The sequence below is a fragment of the Rattus norvegicus genome, chromosome 7 (assembly GCF_021556685.1).
Source record: "Rattus norvegicus strain SHRSP/BbbUtx chromosome 7, alternate assembly SHRSP_T2T, whole genome shotgun sequence".
Lineage (NCBI taxonomy): Eukaryota > Metazoa > Chordata > Mammalia > Rodentia > Muridae > Rattus > Rattus norvegicus.
The window spans coordinates 46,047,894-46,071,335 of NC_141540.1; the positions used below are offsets into that span (position 1 = coordinate 46,047,894).

The window sequence follows — 23,442 nt, forward strand, 5'->3', positions numbered from 1 at the left end:
ATTCTTGTTCCCCTTTTAGAGAAGGAGTGAAGCATTCACATGTGATCATCTGTCCTGAGTTTCATTTGTTCTAGGAATCTAGGGTAATTCAATCATTTGGGCTAATAGCCACTTATCAATGAGTGCATACCGTATGTGTTTTTCTGTGATTGGGTTACCTCACTCAGGATGATATTTTCCAGTTCCGACCATATGCCTATGAATTTCATAAGGTCATTGTTTTTGATAGCTGAGTAATATTCCATTGTGTATATGTACCACATTTTCTGTATCCATTCCTCTGTTGAAGGGCATCTGGGTTCTTTCCAGCTTCTGGCTATTATAAATAAGGCTGCGATGAACATAGTGGAGCACGTGACTATTTTATATGTTGGGGCATCTTTTGGGTATATGCCCAAGAGAGATATAGGTGGATCCTCAGGCAGTTCAATGTCCAATTTTCTGAGGAACCTCCAGACTGATTTCCAGAATGGTTGTACCAGTTTGCAATCCCACCAACAATGTAGGAGTGATCCTCTTTCTCCGCATCCTCACCAGCATCTGCTGTCACCTGAGATTTTGATCTTAGCCATTCTCACTGGTGTGAGGTGAAATCTCAGGGTTGTTTTGATTTGCATTTCCCTTATGACTAAAGATGTCGAACATTTCTTTAGGTGTTTCTCAGCCATTTGGCATTCCTCAGCTGTGAATTCTTTGTTTAGCACTGAACCCCATTTTTAATAGGGTTATTTGTCTCCCTGCGGTCTAACTTCTTGAGTTCTTTGTATATTTTGGATATAAGGCCTCTATCTGTTGTAGGATTGGTAAAGATCTTTTCCCAATCTGTTGGTTGCCGTTTTATCCTAACTACAGTGTCCTTTGCCTTACAGAAGCTTTGCAGTTTTATGAGATCCCATTTGTCGATTCTTGATCTTAGAGCATAAGCCATTGGTGTTTTGTTCAGGAAATTTTTTCCAGTGCCCATGTGTTCCAGATGCTTCCCTAGTTTTTCTTCTATTAGTTTGAGTGTATCTGGTTTGATGTGGAGGTCCTTGATCCACTTGGACTTAAGCTTTGTACAGGGTGATAAGCATGGATCGATCTGCATTCTTCTACATGTTGCCCTCCAGTTGAACCAGCACCATTTGCTGAAAACGCTATCTTTTTTCCATTGGATGGTTTTGGCTCCTTTGTCAAAAATCAAGTGCCCATAGGTGTGTGGGTTCATTTCTGGGTCTTCAATTCTGTTCCATTGGTCTATCTGTCTGTCTCTGTACCAATACCATGCAGTTTTTATCACTATTGCTCTGTAATACTGCTTGAGTTCAGGGATAGTGATTCCCCCTGAAGTCCTTTTATTGTTGAGGATAGTTTTAGCTATCCTGGGTTTTTTGTTATTCCAGATGAATTTGCAAATTGTTCTGTCTAACTCTTTGAAGAATTGGATTGGTATTTTGATGGGGATTGCATTGAATCTGTAGATCGCTTTTGGTAAAATGGCCATTTTTACTATATTAATCCTGCCAATCCATGAGCATGGGAGATCTTTCCATCTTCTGAGGACTTCTTCAATTTCTTTCTTCAGAGTCTTGAAGTTCTTATTGTACAAATCTTTTACTTGCTTGGTTAAAGTCACACCGAGGTACTTTATATTATTTGGGTCTATTATGAAGGGTGTCGTTTCCCTAATTTCTTTCTCGGCTTGTTTCTCTTTTGTGTAGAGGAAGGCTACTGATTTATTTGAGTTAAATTTATACCCAGCCACTTTGCTGAAGTTGTCTATCAGCTTTAGTAGTTCTCTGGTGGAACTTTTGGGATCACTTAAATATACTATCATATCATCTGCAAAAAGTGATATTTTGACTTCTTCTTTTCCGATCTCTATCCCCTTGACCTCCTTTTGTTGTATGATTGCTCTGGCTAGAACTTCAAGAACTATATTGAATAAGTAGGGAGAAAGTGGGCAGCCTTGTCTAGTCCCTGATTTTAGTGGGATTGCTTCAAGTTTCTCTCCATTTAGTTGAATGTTAGCAACTTGTTTGCTGTATATGGCTTTTACTATGTTTAGGTGTGGGCCTTGAATTCCTATTCTTTCCAGGACTTTTATCATGAAGGGGTGTTGAATTTTGTCAAATGGTTTCTCAGCATCTAATGAAATGATCATGTGGTTTTGTTCTTTCAGTTTGTGTATATAATGGATCACGTTGATGGTTTTCCGTATATGAAACCATCCCTGCATGCCTGGGATGAAGCCTACTTGATCATTGTGGATGATTGTTTTGATGTGCTCTTGGGTTCGGTTTGTCAGAATTTTATTGAGTATTTTTGCGTCGATATCCATAAGGGAAATTGGTCTGAAGTTCTCTTTCTTTGTTGGGTCTTTGTGTGGTTTAGGTGTAAGAGTAATTGTGGCTTCATAGAAGGAATTCGGTAGTGCTCCATCTGTTTCAATTTTGTGGAATAGTTTGGATAGTATTGGTATGAGGTCTTCTATGAAGGTCTGATAGAATTCTGCACTAAACCCGTCTGGACCTGGGCTCTTTTTGGTTGGGAGACCTTTAATGACTGCTTCTATTTCCTTAGGAGTTATGGGGTTGTTTAACTGGTTTATCCGTTCCTGATTTAAATTCGGTACCTGGTATCTGTCTAGGAAATTGTCCATTTCCTGCAGATTTTCAAGTTTTCTTGAATAAAGGCATTTATAGTAAGATCTGATGATTTTTTGAATTTCCTCTGAATCTGTAGTTATGTCTCCCTTTTCATTTCTGATTTTGTTAATTTGGATACACTCTCTGTGTCCTCTCATTAGTCTGGCTAAGGGTTTATCTATCTTGTTGATTTTATCAAAGAACCAACTTTTGGTTCTATTGATTATTTCTATGGTCCTTTTTGTTTCTACTTGGTTGATTTCAGCTCTGAGTTTTATTATTTCCTGCCTTCTACTCCTCCTGGGTGTATTTGCTTCTTGTTCTAGAGCTTTTAGGTGTGCTGTCAAGCTGCTGACATATGCTCTTTCCTGTTTCTTTCTGCAGGCACTCAGCTCTATGAGTTTTCCTCTTAGCACAGCTTTCATTGTGTCCCATAAGTTTGGGTATGTTGTACCTTCATTTTCATTAAATTCTAAAAAGTCTTTAATTTCTTTCTTTATTTCTTCCTTGACCATGTTATCATTGAGTAGAGCATTGTTCAATTTCCACGTATATGTGGGCATTCTTCCCTTATTGTTATTGAAGACCAGTTTTAGGCTGTGGTGGTCTGATAGCACACGTGGGATTATTTCTATCTTTCTGTACCTGTTGAGGCCCGTTTTTTGACCAATTATATGGTCAATTTTGGAGAAAGTACCATGAGGAGCTGAGAAGAAGGTATATCCTTTTGCTTTAGGGTAGAATGTTCTATGAATATCTGTTAAGTCCATTTGGCTCATGACTTCTCTTAGTCTGTCTTCGTCTCTGTTTAATTTCGGTTTCCATGATCTGTCCATTGATGAGAGTGGGGTGTTGAAGTCTCCTACTATTATTGTGTGAGGTGCAATGCGTGTTTTGAGCTTTAGTAAGGTTTCTTTGACGTATGTAGGTACCCTTGTATTTGGGGCATAGATATTTAGGATTGAGAGTTCAACTTAGTGGATTTTTCCTTTGATGAATATGAAGTGTACTTCCTTATCTTTTTTGATGACTTTTAGTTGAAAATTTTATTTGATATTAGAATGGCTACTCCAGCTTGCTTCTTCCGACCATTTGCTTGGAAAGTTGTTTTCCTGCCTTTCACTCTGAGGTAGTATCTGTCTTTGTCTCTGAGGTGTGTTTCCTGTAGGCAGCAGAATGCAGTGTCCTCGTTGCGTATCCAGTTTGTTAATCTATGTCTTTTTATTGGGGAGTTGAGGCCATTGATGTTGAGAGATATTAAGGAATAGTGATTATTGCTTCCTGTTATATTCATATTTGGATGTGAGGTTATGTTTGTGTGCTTTTCTTCTCTTTGTTTTGTTGCCAAGACGATTAGTTTCTTGTTTCTTCTAGGGTATAGCTTGCCTCTTTATGTTGGGCTTTACCATTTATTATCCTTTGTAGTGCTGGATTTGTAGAAAGATATTGTGTTAATTTGGATTTGTCATGGAATATCTTGGTTTTTCCATCTATGTTAATTGATAGTTTTGCAGGATACAGTAACCTGGGCTGGCATTTGTGTTCTCTTAGGGTCTGTATGACATCTGTCCAGGATCTTCTGGCTTTCATAATTTCTGGCGAAAAGTCTGGTGTAATTCTGATAGGTCTGCCTTTATATGTTACTTGACCTTTTTCCCTTACTGCTTTTAATATTCTTTCTTTATTTTGTGCGTTTGGTGTTTTGACTATTATGTGACGGGAGGTGTTTCTTTTCTGGTCCAATCTATTGGGAGTTCTGTGGCTTCTTGTATGCCTATTGGTGTCTCTTTTTTTAGGTTAGGGAAGTTTTCTTCTATGATTTTGTTGAAGATATTTACTGGTCCTTTGAGCTGTGATTCTTCACTCTCTTCTATACCTATTATCCTTAGGTTTGATCTTCTCATTGAGTCCTGGATTTCCTGTATGTTTTGGACCAGTAGCTTTTTCTGCTTTACATTATCTTTGACAGTTGAGTCAATGATTTCTATGGAATCTTCTGCTCCTGAGATTCTCTCTTCCATCTCTTGTATTCTGTTGGTGAAGCTCGTATCTACAGCTCCTTGTCTCTTCTTTTGGTTTTCTATATCCAGGGTTGTTTCCATGTGTTCTTTCTTGATTGCTTCTATTTCCATTTTTAATTCTTTCAACTGTTTGATTGTGTTTTCCTGGAATTCTTTTAGGGATTTTTGTGACTTCTCTCTATGGGCTTCTACTTGTTTATTTATGATTTCCTGGAATTCTTTCAGGGATTTTTGTGCTTCATCTCTGTAGGCTTCTACTTGGTCTCTAAGAGAGTTCTTCCTTTCTTTCTTGAAGTCCTCCAGCATCATGATCAAATATGATCTTGAAACTAGATCTTGCTTTTCTGGTGTGTTTGGATATTCCGTGTTTGCTTTGGTGGGAGAATTGGGCTCCGATGATGCCATGTAGTCTTGCTTTCTGTTGCATGGGTTCCTGTGCTTGCCTCTCGCCATCAGATTATCTCTAGTGTTACTTTGTTCTGCTATTTTGACAGTGGCTAGACTGTCCTATAAGTCTGTGTGTCATGAGTGCTGTAGACCTGTTTTCCTGTTTCTTTCCGCCAGTTTTGGGGACAGAGTGTTCTGCTTTCGGCATGTAGTTTTTCCTATCTACAGGCCTTCAGCTGTTCCTGTGGGCCTGTGTCTGGTGTTCACCAGGCAGAACACTTGCAGCAGAAAAGTTGGTCTTACCTGTGGTCCTGAGGCTCAAGTTTTCTCGTGGGGTGCTGCCTACGAGCTTTCAGCGGCGGCAGCAACCAGGTGATCTGCGCCGCCGTTTCTGGGAGCCTCCGTGCACCAGGGTTCCAGATGGCGTTTGGTGTTTTCCTCTGGCGTCAGATATGTGTGCAGTGTGCAGTCTTTTCTGGTTTCCCAGGCGTGTCTGCCTCTCTGTAGGTTTAGCTCTCTTTCCCACGGGATTTGGGTGCAGAGAACTTTTTATCTGGTCTGTCCCTTCAGGTTCCAGCAGTGTCTCAGACGTAGAGGTCCTGCAGCTCCTGGGCCCTCCCCCTCGGGAACCCAGAGGCTGTATACAGTTTCCTCTTGGGCCGGGGATGTGGGCAGGGGTGGGCAGTTTTGGTGGTCTCTTCTGCTCTGCAGCCTCAGGAGTGCCCACCTGACCAGGCGGTTTGGGAGCAGAGAGCTGCTGCGGCCCGGGATCCGAGGGTTTGGGACTCCTGGTAAACACAGGAAGTGCCCGGTCCTAGAGGAATTTTTCCTCTGTCGCCTGACAATTTTATATCTAGTCAAGTTATATATTGCATCTTCCATAAAATTGTCAATACCATCAATGGGAACAGAAGTCAGATAACTATGCATGTATAACTATTGGGCAGAGATTTTCCAGCTTTCCTAATGCTGAGACCCTTTGATACAGTTCCTTCTCATGTTGTGGTGGCCCCCAATCATAAAACTGATTGTGGTGCTACTTTATAGCTATAATTTTGCTACAATTACGAATTGTAGTCTAAATCTATGCAACATATCTGATATGCAAACGCTGTGAAATGGTCATTCAATCCCCAGGAGTAGGCAAAACACTAGTCAAAAACCACCGCTTAGAGATTCAGACTATATAGAATAGTTGAGTGATCCAAGGTGCAAGGGAATTCTTAGAATCTATAGGTAACCTTTATTATTGCTGTGTAATTACAAAGGAGCTTTGCTATACTTTTACTGATTGTTATTTATTCTCTAGGACTAATGAGCCCTTCCTCTTATTTGTGAAATTCAATCCAATTCACTTATTGTTTAATTAATTTACAGTGTCATTTTTTAAATGGTGATTAGCTATCCAGTTCAGTTCATTTAGTCATTCTGATATAGCGAATGGTTTAATGTAGAGGGGCATTCATTTCTCCAGCTCAGTCTTTCCCTTAAGTAGAAGCTGAGTAGATAGACTTCATCATTGTGCATTACTTTTCTTTTCTCCCAGTTTGCAAACCATGAATCATAACAGGACTTAATTCAGTAGTAATGAAATTGGGATAAAATGGCAATATCTGATAAAGTGTGTTATCTTATGCCTTTTACCCCAGTACTTAGGAGGAAGAAGAGAGAAATCTTTGAGCTCAAGGCCCGCATCATGGACAAAACAGATTCTAGGATAGAAAGGGTTACGTAGGGACATCCTGTCTCAAAACCAAAACAAACAACATGGAGGGGAAGCAAATAATAAACAATGAAAAATAAAATTCTTTTTTGACCACCTATACTAATCACTTTCATAGCGCTTTTCATATGTATAGATTATAAATATGTATACATTTATAATTTATATATTTTAAATTCCAGAAGGCCTGTAATCCACTTTAAGTTTATTTCATTCGTGTGTTATTTTTAAAGTAGGAATTAAGCAAAGAACTTAAAATTATTGATTAGAAAGAATTAACATTTCTCTAGTAGTCCCATACAAGAGGAGGACAGGCTAATGCCCTGTAATTAGGCTAAATTCTTTCATGTCTAAAGTCCTACTACTTGAATAGAACCTGAGGTTAATTTAAGACTGAAGGATAAATTCTTATCAAGGTACTACATTATAAAAAATGTATCTTATTTCAAATAATGCTATACATTTTTGTTTGGTTAGTATACTTAATGTGTATGTAGATTTTCTTAGACAATTATTTCTGATATTTTATGACAGAAGAACAAAATTATAAAGATATGACCTATTCTGTATTTCATGAATTGACGGTGATGTGCATGGAAAATTTTATTTTTAGGAATTGAATTATTGGTATCTAAAGAATAAATAAATTTAAGAAATTTGAAACACTAAAATGCAAAGGTCTGGGTGAGTAGCAGATATTTCTTTTATTACAAAATCCAAGATCAAGATAAGGGGCAATCAGATCTCTTGTGCCTGTTATCTACCAATTTTAGAGACAGTGCCTGGTGCCCACGTCTTCAATGGCTGACAGAATTGTGGATTCTTTACTTCCCATTTCAAGTACTCTGATCCAATTCAGAGGTTGACTCACAACCTCCTTCCAACATAGTGATTGCCAAAAGGCCTCTTCTGCCATTGCTTACACATTGGAGATTAATACTCCAACTGATCAGTTAGGGAAGAATATAAGATTTTGGTATATAAATGAATCATTTCAGGCAAGGACAAAACCTGCATACTCCCCCACCAATATTTTCATTTTAAAACCATTGCATCTTCAATGTCAACACAGGAAATCTGGTGGTCAAGTGGAGAGTTCTATATTTCATAGATTTCATTTCTGCAATCCTTTTGAAAAAAGAAAAACACTTGCTTATGCTCATTAAATACTTGCTGACTAAAAGTGAATGAGAGAAATGTATAAAACGATGGATGATTCTGTCACTGTGGCTTAAATTTAAATAGATTAAGAATAACCAGGATACATTTTGTATATGTAAAATCCAGAAATTTTCCCTTATTTTCCTGTAAAATATTTTGAGCCACACATCCTATTCTATTTATAAATGTATATTTGCTTTATCTTTGCCAATATTTTCTTCTTGACTTTATGCAGTTTGCTTTTCCTCTTAAGTAAATTAGCTTCCCTTGACCTCGGTACTAAAGCTTACCTTGTTGACATCTTCCTACACATCTCCTTGTCAGGTTATTAAAATTTGATTCTATTCTCCAAGGTGCTGACAATCTCATCCAAATTAATGTTGTCAGTGATTTAATGAAGAAGCTTTCTCCTCTAGAATCCCCAAACACTGAATGTATTTCTCACAGCAAATGTCTATCAGCAGTAGAGTGACCTCTGAGCAACATTCTTAAATACCAGCATGGAATCAGGCTTAGTAATGCATAAAGCTCGGTATTTCCTGCAACAGATGTAATGGAAGCAATTTGAACCAAGTGCAGTCCCTCTAAGACCTATGATGCTCTAAGGCTGCACCAACCAATAGGTTTCTGCACCACATGAGAATGGGCTGTTTGATAATGTGCTTTATTCATTCCTGGACATAGATAGACATGCAACATATTTTAGAACTGTACAAGGTAAAAATTAAATCTTAAAGCACATGAAATAATAAAAGCTGATGCTCTAGGGATGGGAAGATTACTTAGACAAGTGTATGTAGTGCAAGCATGGAAACCTGGGCCCAGGCCTCAGAACTTTTGTAAAACTGATGAGCATTCCTATAATTCCAAGACACTGGGAAGTTAGGGACAAGCAGTGTCCTAAAGTTCACTGACTAGCCAACCCACCCAGACCAGCAAGCTCAGACAACTGAGAGACTCCGTCCCATAAAACCAAGTGTATAGTTCCTGAGGAATGATACCAAAGGTGAATCAGGCTTCTACACACATGCTCGAATGGGTACCAACTCACATGATTACACTTTTGTGTGTGTGCGCGCGCACACACACACACACACACACACACACACACACACACGCATACCCAGTCAAACATGGGGAGCACAGACATTGTGGGGAGAGTCATACAGAGACACAAGAAGACTGACACAGAGACAGAGACAAAGAGAAAGAGAACAAGAGAAGAGGAGGAAGAAAAGAACACAAGTCACTTGCAAAAGAGTTATTAGCATTACCAAACATCACAATATTTACAGTAATTTATAAACATTTATCTTTATACCCTCATATAAGTGAAGTCTTCATTCCTCCTCATCAAACTCTCTTTGCAACAGAGACCCAGTCCTAGTGGATACATCTACAAATCACATCAGTCCCTAAGGCGAAGGAGATATTATGGAAATGAGGCCAGGAAGATTGTAAGAGCCAGAGCATGGGGGAGGGGTTACTGTGAGATTGCCTCTCTTAGGGATATCAGAAGATAACCCAATAAAATGTCACCAACATGATTGCCCCAAAATGACCTGAACAAGGATGATGCCAGTGAACATACCAACAGGACTTTCTTCGTTCCTTAAAATTAACTTATGTTATATTTTACATACCAACAGCAGTTTCCCTTCCCTCTATCTGCTCTACCAACTCCTCCAGCCCCTGCCCCTTCAACTCTTCTCTTATCACTTACTCCTGCTCCTGCGTTTCCTTCCAGAAAGACACAGGAATACCAGGGATAGCAACCAAACAAGGCATACCAACTTACACTACGAGTAAGCATTTTAAGACAACCCAACCCAGTAGGAGAACAGGGTCTCTGACACAGGCAAGAGTTTCGGAAACAGTTCCTGCGTTCCCTCCATCAGGAGTCCCACAAAAACGCCAAGGTATACAAATATAACCTATTTTCAGAAGTTCTATGTTAGACCCATGAAAACTCTGTTTGTTGTTTCAGTCTCCCTGGGCCCCGTGTAAACAAGTTAGCTGACTCTGCAGGTTTCCTTGCGGTGTCCTTGACCCCTCTGGCTCCTATAATCCTTCCATCCTCTCCTGGATCCTGGATCCCCCTAACTTCACCTAGTGTTTGGCTGTGGGTCTCTATATTTATTTCCATTAGTTGATGGATGAAGCCTCTCTGATGAGAATTGGGTTAGGCATCAATCTATGAGTATAGCGGGATACCATTAGGCATCAGGATATTTAATAACCAGGGCATTTTTTGGTTCACTTGCTTAAGACTCTGAACCATTCAGCTTCTGCAACTGCTCCTCCAGGCAATGTCAAGGGTCAGGTGTGGGCTTCCTCTTATGGCATGGGTCTTAAGCTAGATCAGTCATTGGTTAGCTGCTCTCACAATTTTTGTGTCACCTGTAGCCCCATGCATCATGTTGGCAGGAAAATTTTAACTTGAATGTTTTGTGTATGGGTTGGTTTCTCAAATCCTCCATTGCAAACCTTGCCTGATTATAAGAGATGGCCAGTTGAGACTCTGTACCTTTCGATACTAGAAGTTTTAACTACGGTCACACTAGTTGATTCCTCGAAATTTCCAATGCATTAGGTTTCTACTGTGCACCTAAATTGCCCTCAATTCTAGTTGTCTTTCTCAGACCTCTCTCCATCGTCTCTCTACCACCCTCTCTTCCTGTCCCCACTTATCCCCCAGTCAATGTCAATGCCTATTGTATTTCCCTTTCCCAGGTAGATCCATGAATCCTCAGCTTGAGCCCCCCTGTTTATTTGGATTCTCCAAGTCTGTGGATTTTCATTATTTTTTACTTTACGGTTTACACTTATAAGAGATTTGCCTTTCTGGATCTGGGTTACCTTGCTCAGGATGATTTTTTCTTATTTATTTATTTATTTATTTATTTATTTATTTATTTATTTATTTTTTAATTAACTTGAGTATTTCTTATATACATTTCGAGTGTTATTCCCTTTCCCGGTTTCCGGGCAAACATCCCCCTCCCCCCTCCCCTTCCTTATGGGTGTTCCCCTCCCAACCCTCCCCCCATTGCCGCCCTCCCCCCAACAGTCTAGTTCACTGGGGGTTCAGTCTTAGCAGGACCCAGGGCTTCCCCTTCCACTGGTGCTCTTACTAGGATATTCATTGCTACCTATGGGGTCAGAGTCCAGGGTCAGTCCATGTATAGTCTTTAGGTAGTGGCTTAGAGGATGATTTTTTTGTAGTTCCGTTCATTTGCCTGCAAATCTCATTATGTCCTTTACTTTTTAAGAGCTAAGTAATACTCCATTCTACAAATGTGCCTTTAAAAGAATAGATATTTTAATTTATTTGTTTACTTTACATCCCAACCACAGTCTTCCTTCCCTCCTCTCCTCCCAGTCCTTCCCTTGCACCTCCCCTTCTCCACTCACACCTCTCTCTTCAGAACATTGGAAGTTTCCCATGGGTATCAACCAGCCTGGGCATACCAGTAAATTGCAGCAACACTAGGTACATAAAATGACTAAATCTTAACACCTTCCTACTAGTAATTTTTTTTAAAAATAATATCAATTCACTAACTAAGAATTTTAGCCCTTTTATAGATTAGCATGAATATATATTTCCAACTGATTGTAAATGAGATACAATCAACACGTACTGAATGCTTTACATATTTAAAATCTCTATTTTGACACTGTTGATTTGGTGAGCCATTCTTCAAAGGATGAATTACTTTGAAAGTTTGCTTAATTTTTGAGGAGGAAAGAGACGGCATTTCCTATGATGTAATTACTTTCCAACTTCGCATTAGGTTTGTCCTGATAGGTTCCCACTTCAATTTGTGATTATACTTAAAAATAGAAAATTTTACCATTTCCAGTTTTCTTATATTTTCATAAATATGCCAATGTAGCCATCTGTTTTTATACATTCTTTCTAGGCAACAGCCAGTTCAGAAATATTTGAGAATACGTCTGAATTACTAAGCAAATGAAAATGAGTTCTACCCAATGTTGATCTGTAACATTATAGGAAAAAAAAAACACAAATGCATCTTCATTGCTAACTTCTTAAATCGAATTAAAATCTTAATTACTGAAAATATGATTTGATTCTGCAAAACAAGTCTTTATTAAATACATTTTATTATTTTTTAATGTCTCTGATGACACCAGTGAAAACTTGCTTCCCGAATAAATTATTGTGTAGATGAAATGTACTTTTCTTACCCACTGTATCTTAAAATTTATATTGAATCTGTTTCCACAGATATACTATGATCTACTTAAGGAATAGGATGTAATATCCGATCCATGTATAGATTTCTTAGTTTTTAATAGTAATCATGTGCTTATGGTGAAGCCTTTAATATTTACTTTGGAGAATACAGTGTGTCATCACTATGAGGTGCAATGGCATCAGATTTCCTGCTCATTTTAACTCTACCTTACTAACCATTGACAAGCCTTTCTTGGTCCCTTTCTTCTCCCAATTCTCCCATTCCTCTCTCAGTTTATAAGAAATAACACTTTCATAGAATAGGCAAACAACAGAAATAGTGTAGTATTTATATTTTATTTCAGTTTTTAAAAATAAAATCTGCTTTGTATGTAATATCGTTAATGGTAGAATGTCATTTTATATCTTATTATTATTGCATTGTTTGGATGCTCTACATTTTCTCTATCCACTTTTAGAGTGGATATTTAGGTCTTTTCTCTTGCTTAGTTCATTGAGCAGTTCTGTTTTATATATATATATATATATATATATATATATATATATATATATATATATATGACTATGTCTCTTCCACATGGTGATTCATTTCCATTTCCTCGATATATAATCAGGAATGTGAACATAATATATGGATCATTTATCCATCTATTTTAAGTTACATGAAGGATTCCTATATGGTCATCTGTAGTATCTTTACTAATCTATATTAATACCTATACTGGGAATTGGTTTTCTTCAGAAATGTAGAACATGCATACAATGAAATACTGTTAAGAAAGCAATCTCCTTGCAACAAAACCAAAAGAAGAGAAATGCACGAACACAATTCCATCTCTAACAACAAAAATAAGAGGAAACAACAATCGCTATTCATTAATATCTCTTATTATCAGTCAGATCAATTTCCCAATAAAAAGACATAGATTAACAAACTGGATACGCAACGAGGACCCTGCATTCTGCTGCCTACAGCAAACACACCTCAGAGACAAAGACAGACACTACCTCAGTGTAAAAGGCTGGAAAACAAATTTTCAAGTAAATGGTACAAAACAACAAGCTGGAGTAGCCATTCTAATATTGAATAAAATTGACTTTCTACCAAAAGTTATCAGAAAAGATAAGGAAAGACACGTCATACTCATCAAAGAAAAATCCACCAAGATAAACTCTCAATCCTAAATATCTATGCTCCAAATGCACAAAATTCATAAAAGAAACCTGACTAAAGCTCTAAGTACACATTGCACCTTACACAATAATAGTAGGAGATTTCCACACCCCATTCTCATCAATGTTCAGATCATGGAAACAGAAATTAAACAGAGACAGAGAAACTAACAGAAGTTATGAACCAAATGGATTTAACAGATATTTATTGAACATTTCATCCTAAAATAAAAGAATATACCTTCTACTCAGAACCTCATGGTACCGTCTCCAAAATTGCCCATATAATCACAAAACAGGCCTCAACAGATACAAGAGATTGAATTAATCCCATGTGCATCCTATCAGATCACCACGGACTAAGACTGGTCTTCAATAACAACAAAAACAACAGAAAGCCCACATATACCTGGAAGTTGAACAACACTCTACTCAATGATAACTTTGTCAAGGAAGAAATTAAAGACTTTTTAGAATTTAATGAAAATGAAGGCACAACATACTAAACTTATGGGATGCCATTGATCTTGACTCAGATATTGCCAACGCCACTGAAAATGCTAAAATAAAACTTTGCTGGGAGGTAGCCTCCCTTAAAAATCTACTCTTAAAGAAAAGGGAACACCTTGAGGGAATTGAGGACTTTGTATCTTGAGCTAACCTGGTCACTCCCGGAGCCCCACCCCTCTTAAAATTGGGACAAAGAAAAATCCTAAAACTGAAAGAAAGGAAAAAAAATCCCCCAAAACTCTTCAAGTGTTCTCAGTCACACGGATCAAAATAGCCCACCACCTCTCCCTTTAAGGAATGTCTGGAGAGGACAATACTTCCTGTCAGAGAGAGAACCCCACCTTGGCTGATGAAGCTTCAGATAATGAGAATGAGGTTTCAGGAGATTCAGACCAGGAAAAAGAAGAGATTAGACATCAGCAATATCACCGCCTCGGGTTTAAACACACAAAAGAATTAAAAATGGCAGCGACACGCTATGGCCCGGTAGCCCTGTTGAAAGGATCTCGGAAAAATACTCTTCCGCATGCATTATTTGTTCTTAACTTTCTAAACCTGGATGTTTATGGCAGATCTGCCGCTGATCGCCTCTTGTACCCAGAAACAAATAAAACTTATGCCACAGCTATGTGGAAGGACCCTCTTTCTTTTAAATGGAATGGCCCGACCCAGTTCTCATCCAGCGCCAAGGAGCAGTGAGACTGATACCAAAACAGGGGTAGCTAGGTGGCTGCCTGAGAGACAGGTTAAACTAAGATCTAAATCCTTTATAATAACAGCTACTGATGATTGGTAATCCAGGGGGAAAGATCTCACTGAGACACCCTCTCTTTTTCTTTCACAGCAGAAAATAAAAATGAAGGTGTTGATCATCCTCAGGTTGCTGCTGGTGGTAGGAAGAGTTAGAGCTGGTTTCCACCAGCCGATTGACAAACACCAACTCTTGATTACACTGTATGGAAACCCATATGATTGTGGAGGGAGAACCTGAATCGCCCCTATTTCATCCTTTACCCGCTCTGTTGATTGTGGAGATAAAAATGCCTTCCTAACCTTTCATGATACCCCTACTGGAGGAAAGTCTCTGAAATGGATCTGTGTGAGCAAATTAAACCCCTGCCTGTCCTGCCGAAGGATAGTGTTCCATTAACTGTTCCTTTGTTGATCAGATCCATGCCATGTGCTATTCTACTTTTACCACATGCTCTAGAGATAACCAGCCTTATTTCATAGCCAACCCTTCTCTTTAACAAACTTATGGGCCCTATTAGGCAGCAGGTTGACTCTCTGGCATCCAAACCTCTACAAATTTATTTTCCGAGGCTTAGTTTGGCTGACAGAGGCCTAACCGAGCCCTTTGATGATCTGCCTCCTTCAGGAGATGCATAGAACTCAGATTTGTGCTCGCCTGTATTGGTGTGGGTACCTGCGAGGTGTGACTACATACTGCAAGGGAGAGGGCCCTATTGTCCATCTCCAAGTCCCCTGAGAAGTAAACGTGATTGCATAGAGGTTGGCGTTAATCTCTCCCTTGGTCAGATTTCACAGATAAGACTTCTGTGGAGATCACCAAGACAAGAATTCCTCTCCTCCCCAAAACGACACCGATAATGAACAAACTGCTGGGAGGATCAAGTCAATGCGTCCCTCCTCTGGTTAGTGCCCATTTCTCTTCATAGTGCAATCATCCTGGCTGCTTCCTGGCCTCACATAAAGTGTTACAAAAGGAGGAGATGCCAGGAGGCCAAGCCCACTTGTACACCCTCTGTTGCAGAAATGTTCTCAGGAATGTTTCAGGCTTACTTTCAAGCCTCTATCTCTGGGAAACCTAGCCAGTTATCTGTTCTTACCAGTACACTTGCAATTTACAGTTTAGGATTGCAGGGACCAAAAGAACAATGGAATGGTGGTGATGGTGATGAATTGGTCTTGGGCCCTGGGTGGCCTTCCTGCTTGCTTGTCTTTATAAGTCACTGCCCTGAAATAAAGTTTGAGAGCTTGATCAAACAAACAACTTTCTCTCCTTCTTTGTATCTCCTGTTCCCCATTCTTTTGGCCCCTCCTCATGTCTCTGCTGAACCCCCACAGGGGTCCACATTGGAAGAATTAGAGAAAGGATTGAAAGAACTGAAGGAATTTACAACCCCATAAGAACAACACCACCAACCAAACAGAGCTCCCAGGGACTAAACCACTACCCAAAGACTGTACATGGACAGATCCATGGCTCCAGCTGCATATGTAGCAGAGGATGACCTTGTTGGGCACCAATGGAAGGGGAAGCCCTTGTTCCTGCCAAGGCTGGACACCTCAGTGTAGGGGAATATTGGGGGGGTCAGGAAGAGGTGTGATTAGGGATGGGGAACAGCTTTAAACAAGAAGGGGTGGGGGATGGAATACAGGGCTTATGTTGGAGAAACTGGGAAAGGGACTGAGCAGAGAATTGTACATAGGCCTGGTAACCTGGCAGACCGAATGATACCTCTTCATCACATTTTACCCTACTGTTTTTTTACAAATGTGCATAAAATGAAATTTAATTATTATATATTAATTTATACATTCATTTGGTGCATCTTGAGATATTATACAATTTCAAAGCATGTGTGTATTAAAGCTACTTAAATTGCATTAAGTGATATTTATTTTCTTTTTGGAGTATTGGAGCTCTCTCATAGGATAAATGATAAACACAGTGGAAGAATTTTCTTTTCCTTTTACAGAAATTTGAAGCCAGGAGTCCCACGCTAAAAGGATATGTTCACACCTTTTCCCGTATATAGATATCCTCATATATGTAATCTTCAATTCATTTTTCATGGAAAACAGCTGCAGAGAAACATTTCCTTATTTAGTTTCACAGACTGTCAGAAAACTGTCATGTGATCATCTCCCTTTCATCCTTGAAAGAAGGAAAACACGTTTTAATATCTGAAGCAACCCAGGGCATATAATCAATTTCCAATGGTGGATGCTTTGCTTTAACTGTAATTTCTGAACAACAGCTTTGCTTTGTCTTTTTGCTCTTTCTTTCCTGTCAGGCTGTGAATTTATTGTTTTTCTCCTTTTCTTCTGTGCTGATTTTAAATGAAGTGTGCAATCATCTATGACATATTTTATGTTGAAGTGCTATGAAATGATTCTGCCTTCCAAAGCCAAGTTATTTGTTTCAGGTAGAAATGAGCGTCTGTCTCCTTCTGCTTTGCCTAGCTCAGTATTTCTTGTCCATCTTTGTGCGTTATGTACAGTGATGTTAACTGAATGTGGCTGTTCACACATCTTCTATTGACTCAGAGCTGGTACATGGCTGTTAGATTAGCATACATAGAATTTTTTTCTATTTTCAAGCAATCATAATCGCTCATTCTATTAATCTATAGTTTCATGTTAGGTAACTTAATTTTGGAGTTCTATTTAGATAACAAAGAGAAATTAGCGGGTTGAGGAGAGAGAGCATAGTGTATGTGAGCTCTTCATAGAAAAGCTTGGGATCTCAGATTGGAGCCCTAGAATTGATTGAAAAACAAACAAACAAACAAAAAATCCAGATGTTCTTACCCTTGAACCTGAAGTCCAATCTATTGATGACAGAGTCAAGAGGTTCATTGAGAATGGCTATATGTCAACTTAACTTTAGACTCAGGGATAATGCAGAAAGTGGGAAAGCAGGATACCTTTCATTCTCCTTTAGTCTCTGTATGTCCACACATGGGCAGGCATCCCCAAACACACAAGCATGTACAGTACACACAGAAGTTCCATAAACATTCACATGCTGGTAAATAAAACCTGTGGCTACCTTTCAAGTCAAGTAACTTTAAGTTTCTATACAGAATCCCTCCAATGCAAGCTCCTACTTTTGCTTTTGGATAAACTAAAATACAGAATATGACCAGGTCCATTGCCGATAGAGCCTGGAGCTGAGTTATGGTTCTAAAAGCCAGCATAGTGGGGATATGCCTGGCCAGCTGGACCATGTCCTCAAAATGCCATATGGTGCTGCTGACTTGATTTGTTATCTCTACTTCTGCCTGGACCCAGTGTGAGTCAGGATATGACTAGTTCTTCATATTTTGCATCCAATTACCAGGGAAACTTGGGTATCTGCCTGCAAGTAGATTGATGCATTCTGCTTAGTACAGCATGCAAGACAAGATTCATTTATCCTGTATGCTCCAAGTCATTGGCGTCCAGGATTTTTCCCTATCTCATCCACAGGCACTTCTGTGTAGCAGGCAGTTTACATGGGATGCAGTTACTCACCCTGCAGCTGAATAGACATTTCTATATGGTCTCCCATGAGTTTCTGTTTGTTTCTGTCATCTTTTGAATTTTTTCAGCATCAGTATCTCCTAGACAAACCTTAAATATACTGAACAATGGTAGAGTGTGCTCCTTGCTAGTAGGACAACACTCTTGGTTACACTCATAAGCCTTCTTTTGTTCTTGTCTTTGGTACTGGTGGTAAAAGTAAATCAGAAATACTCTCAAAATTCCAGATCACATTTTAGGAATATTGAAGCGAAGGCAAAAGATTAGAGAATGCAGTATATCCTATGTTTTTATTATATAATTTTCAAATAAATGTACAATCATAATAATTTTTACCAACCATTTGTTGATTGAAGCATGACAAAGGAACACAGTTACTTCCTTTGAGATTCTTTAAAATCTATTATAAGAATTACTTATGAAAATAGTGTAATGATTAGGCATAAGATATTAGGGGAATGCTGAAAGTTAGTACTCTACAATGTTTCAATATCCACTGATTACAAGAGTCATGGCATTGTGGGTTCAAGCTTTATTTCCATCCCAAAGATCAGAAATTGGTTAGAAATGCTACATATTCTTTTTACTAAATTAGAAAACAATGACGGTTGTTTCTGTACTATAATGTGACTAACACTTGGATATTATGGAAAATTTCCATGTCTATGATGCAAAACAATAAAATAATGAATTCCTCTTGACCTATCATTAATTTATAATGCAAATAGAAGATGAAATATGTAATAACTTTTAGAATCTAACTGTGCACATTAATAAAGGTTTCAGAGTGATGTTTAATGAGAAACTTTATTTACTATTTACTATTATATATTAGTATCATATGCATATATATATATATGACTTAATATTATGGTCACTTTTTCCTTAATCCTGTATTTCTTAAAAGGAGGGAGATTGACAAGTAGACTGAAATTATAGATTCAGTAGAACTGAACATGGTCCTAGGTTTTTTATATAATCTTTTTATATAATCTGATTCTGCACTTGATCTTAGCCAAAAGGCCGAGAAGCGATTATAATCTGATTCTGTAAAAGTATCAACACCAAACTTATTATAATTTCCCTGTTAAGCATCACTGCCCTTTTTAAATTTTACTTTTAGTTCTAAAACAAAGAAAGCTTGGGAATTTCAGGCTTTATTTCTTTTTCATGCTAAGAAAAAAAAACAAGAAAAATTATCTGAAAATTCAGAAAGTGGTCATGAATGCTGTCATGCAGGGAAGAGGGAAAAATGATCATATATAATAGATAAATTATGCCTCCATTGTAATGACTGATTACTCAGTTTTGTTAATGGTTGCAATATATTACTTTTGATAAAAATTTTAGGATGAGACATTCTATTTTCAAGATATGTTTATATTTCCTGGAACATCTGATTCTTATTTCTAAAGGTCAGAGGTTTGTGCTTAGTTGTTTAACCTAAGTAATTTTTTGATTGTCTTCATTTCACTACTAATAGATCACTTAGATGAATATTGTATAGTTTGATAGTAATACAAAAGAAAGAAATAATGAGTAAATGAGAGAGAGAATGAGAAATGGAGGAAGAGAAAAATTACACAGAAAAGTTATTAGGATAGTAATCAATGACAACATCAACAGAAAGTAAGAGAGACATTTATGTTTGGGAATATGAACTACAGTAGCTCAATCTTAAACTTATATAGGATTACTCCAAAGATGAATTTGCCCTAAATCTATTAATGAGGTTAGACCATTGGTTCTGTTTTACTAATATATCAAAAGAAGTTTCCTGTATTTTTGTGTCAATAACTCAACCTAAAAGTAATTTTCATATAAAAATGTAAATTGTAGGTACTATTTCATAGTTCTGATTTCTGAAATATTGTATTCTTTGAAGAGAGAATATGCTTCATTAAACATTTCTACTTTTCTTTCAAAGTTTTGGAAGAAGATTTACTCTACCATAATGATAAGGCAATGAAGGTTTAACTATAAAGAAAAATTTAGACACTGAGAAAAATGTGAGAGCTGGATGAAGGCATTGATTGTGATCATCCAGTTTAAAGCATGAAAAAATAAGCTATTTAATGATTCTGATTTAATTTTGGAGGCTTATGATGTACTCTACCCCCAATTTTGGAACGTTCCTTAACATTTCTAAACCTAAATTTTCCTATCTGTGAAAATAAAAGTGATAAATGTTTCAGTAGAGATGTGAACAATGATGAATTTGACCTTAAAGAAATTCTGTTCTTGTCCTAATTTTGTACATTTTCATGCTTATCATTTAATGTCAACCCAAAGAGATAACACTTGAATACATTTATATAAAATCTATCCCTATCAGTGCAGCTTTACTAAACAGTGAGTTCTTGTTTACTCATGCCAATATTTACAAAGAACGAATGATTGATTTCTGAGTCTAATTTATGCAATCGTGTTTTCAAACTCCATCAAGTGATATTGACTTAAGCTATTTCAAAAGTTAAATTAGGAAATACAGAGGTCAGAGAAAAGTTTGAGAGAGTGGTAAATGCTCTATTTTAATTCTTCATGCAGAGTATACTGTAGTAAATTACATTCAGTACATTGATTTAGAATGTATTTTTCCCTTTCATGTGACATACATTATATAGAAACTTTATTTATGCTGAATAAATAAGAATACTTTAAAGAATAAATAGCAACTGTTCACATATTTGATTCTCATTTCAGAGACAGCAATTCAATTTTGAAAATATTCATAAAGTATAATTTATTGTTAATAGGAGGCCAAAACATTCTTTCTGTTTAGTATATAAATTCTGGAATTATTGCTATGTAAATGGTACTCTTCACAATTACTGAACTGAAGATTCAATATTTAACAATATTTTCTAGGTAATGCTAATATACACGCTTCATTTACAATATAAATTGTGTAAACATTGCTCAAGATCTTGTCCCAAGAAACTGTTCTGAGGTTAAGAAGCACATCAAGGTAATCATTGGCAAAAGATGAAATTTCTTATGGAGAAGTTTGTCATTATGGACAGACTACTCCAAGAAGTGTGAGAACAGATGGTGAAATGCCAAGTGTGAATAAATTCATCTCTCTCCCTAGTATCCTAAGCCTAAAGACTTGGAGATGGACCAACACATACTACTGTGGGCCTAGTGAGAAGCGAAAATTATTCAGCAATCATCACAGTGAAGTAAAGAGTCCTGGAGAGTAATAACAACACTTCAGCTAGCTCCATTACAAATCCTTCATGGTCTCTGCAAGGCCATTTAAAAGGCTCGAGCTTGCCAAGGCACTGACTTACAGATAGCTCCAAGTTCAGAGGAAGCCTCTGGCAGAGGCTTACAAACTTTCTTGCCCTGTTTTCTTTTTTAATTCTCCTTCTCCTCTATCCCCATAGGTCACTGTGAGGATCAATTGTCTGTTTAGATAAGGTTACTTTGAAGTGTGTCAAATGCTATGCAGGCGCTATTTCCTCATAATGCGTTTGTTATCACAAGTTCATCAGCCAGGTACTATACTGTTTTCCTTTGAGAAAAATGTCTTTAAAATTAGCTAAGCTTTTCAATATAATGTAAGTTAGAATGTTGATGTTTGTAGAAATTTTGCTGTTTGCTTTCTTTTGAAGAAATATTGTTGAAGTAAATTTTCCAAATATTTTCCATCATATCATATAATTTTAACTGAAATATTTTATCAGCCAACTTCATTCTCTTTTAAGTTGATTAAATTCACAAAGTGACAACTACATATCTTGTAATTGGCCCCTTGATTTGTTGACTTTTATAATAGAGAAACACAAAAGAGTCATGTAATTTTCAGACAGACACTGTAAATTGCATTAAAATGATCAATGTAGTAAGTAAGAACTGTATAATGAGGTTTAACCTCATGGAAATTAGACCCATCAGTGCAAATTAAAGACATGAAATGATTTTCCAAATTGGACCAGCAATCCAATGCTCGAACTGAGAGCTCGTGTAAATAGGACAATAATAATTTACGCAGGGGATTTTATCTAAAATGACAGAATCTGATGGTACAGATTTCTCATTAACAACTGGAGTTGATGATTTTTTTTCAGTTATGTAACAAAGGTCTGGCTTTTACTATTCATTACTTCTTTTGCTAAGGGCCACTTGGACAGTGATCTAAGAAGTGGCTTCAAAACATTTACATATATTTGAATACTACATGTAGAAATCATATTACACTCACCAGCAGAGAAAATACAGAAGCAAGTTTAATAGCAAGTTTATCAGATGAAATAATCTTTTCATTTTTCCAGATTCTGTTATATTTTTATAGTATAATAGCTCATTCTAATATAACATAGTTTGTCACATCAAGGATATGCCTACTAGCAATATATCTATCAACACACAAAGATCTGGCATCTGACTGATGGAAATTCAAGCACTATTACAGATATCAAGAAATAAATCTAATGGTAGGTCATTAAATATTGAAATCACATCCCAAATTATTCATTATTAAGACATTATTTAATCTGAGATGAATGAAAAATGTGAATATATAGACACAAGCAATTTATGTATATTCAGGGACTAACATTAACCAAAGGGAAAGAACTCTTTGATTCTCTCTTATATGCTATGGTTTATATTATTAAGCTGCAGATGTTATTTTATGGCATTAATTTTCCACATGGCAATAGAATACTTGACTGAGTATCAGAAAACATTGTAGGGCTGGAGAGATGGCTCAGCCATTAGAGGCTAGGCTGACAACCAAATATATAAGAAGACATTGTATTCGGTCCAAGAAGACTGCCTACATAGCAGTGCATAAGGTTTGATATAGATCCAATTTATTCGTCCCTTGAATTGTTAAGTTTGACATAGATCTTAAAGGCTTTTAAAAGATACTTTTTAATAATCTATAAAACCATTTGCTTAGATAATGAAAAACAATATTCTTATAGACAATTGAATTATTTTTTGCTTAACTACACGTATTCCATGATATACAGCATGTAGAGGTAACTTCTATTTGTGAGATATGTAACATAAACCTGGCATGGTAGCACATCTTTATAATCCCAGCATTTGGGGAGTTGACGGGGGAGGTTCATAGTTTCTAGACAAGCGTCTAATTCATAGTAAGACTGTCCTCTGTCATAAAGATGACCTTAACATATCTGCATGCTGAACTCTCCATGACAAGGATAAAGAAGTGTCCTATGGACAATACAACTAAGTTGGTAGAGTTTGATAAGTTTAATAATGTAGTACATTGCTTTATTAATTCTTGAATTTGTCCTTTCACTAGTTGGTTACTTTATAACTTTTGTAATTTTTGTTATTGATAGTTCTATTTTAATATGGTATGTT

The 23,442-nt window shown here is 37.2% G+C and overlaps 1 pseudogene; it reads right to left on the reverse strand.

Annotated features, from left to right (window-relative positions):
- Positions 1-19,061: 19,061 nt before the first annotated feature.
- On the reverse strand, positions 19,062-19,134 carry LOC148004652 (U2 spliceosomal RNA; annotated as a pseudogene).
- Positions 19,135-23,442: the final 4,308 nt, after the last annotated feature.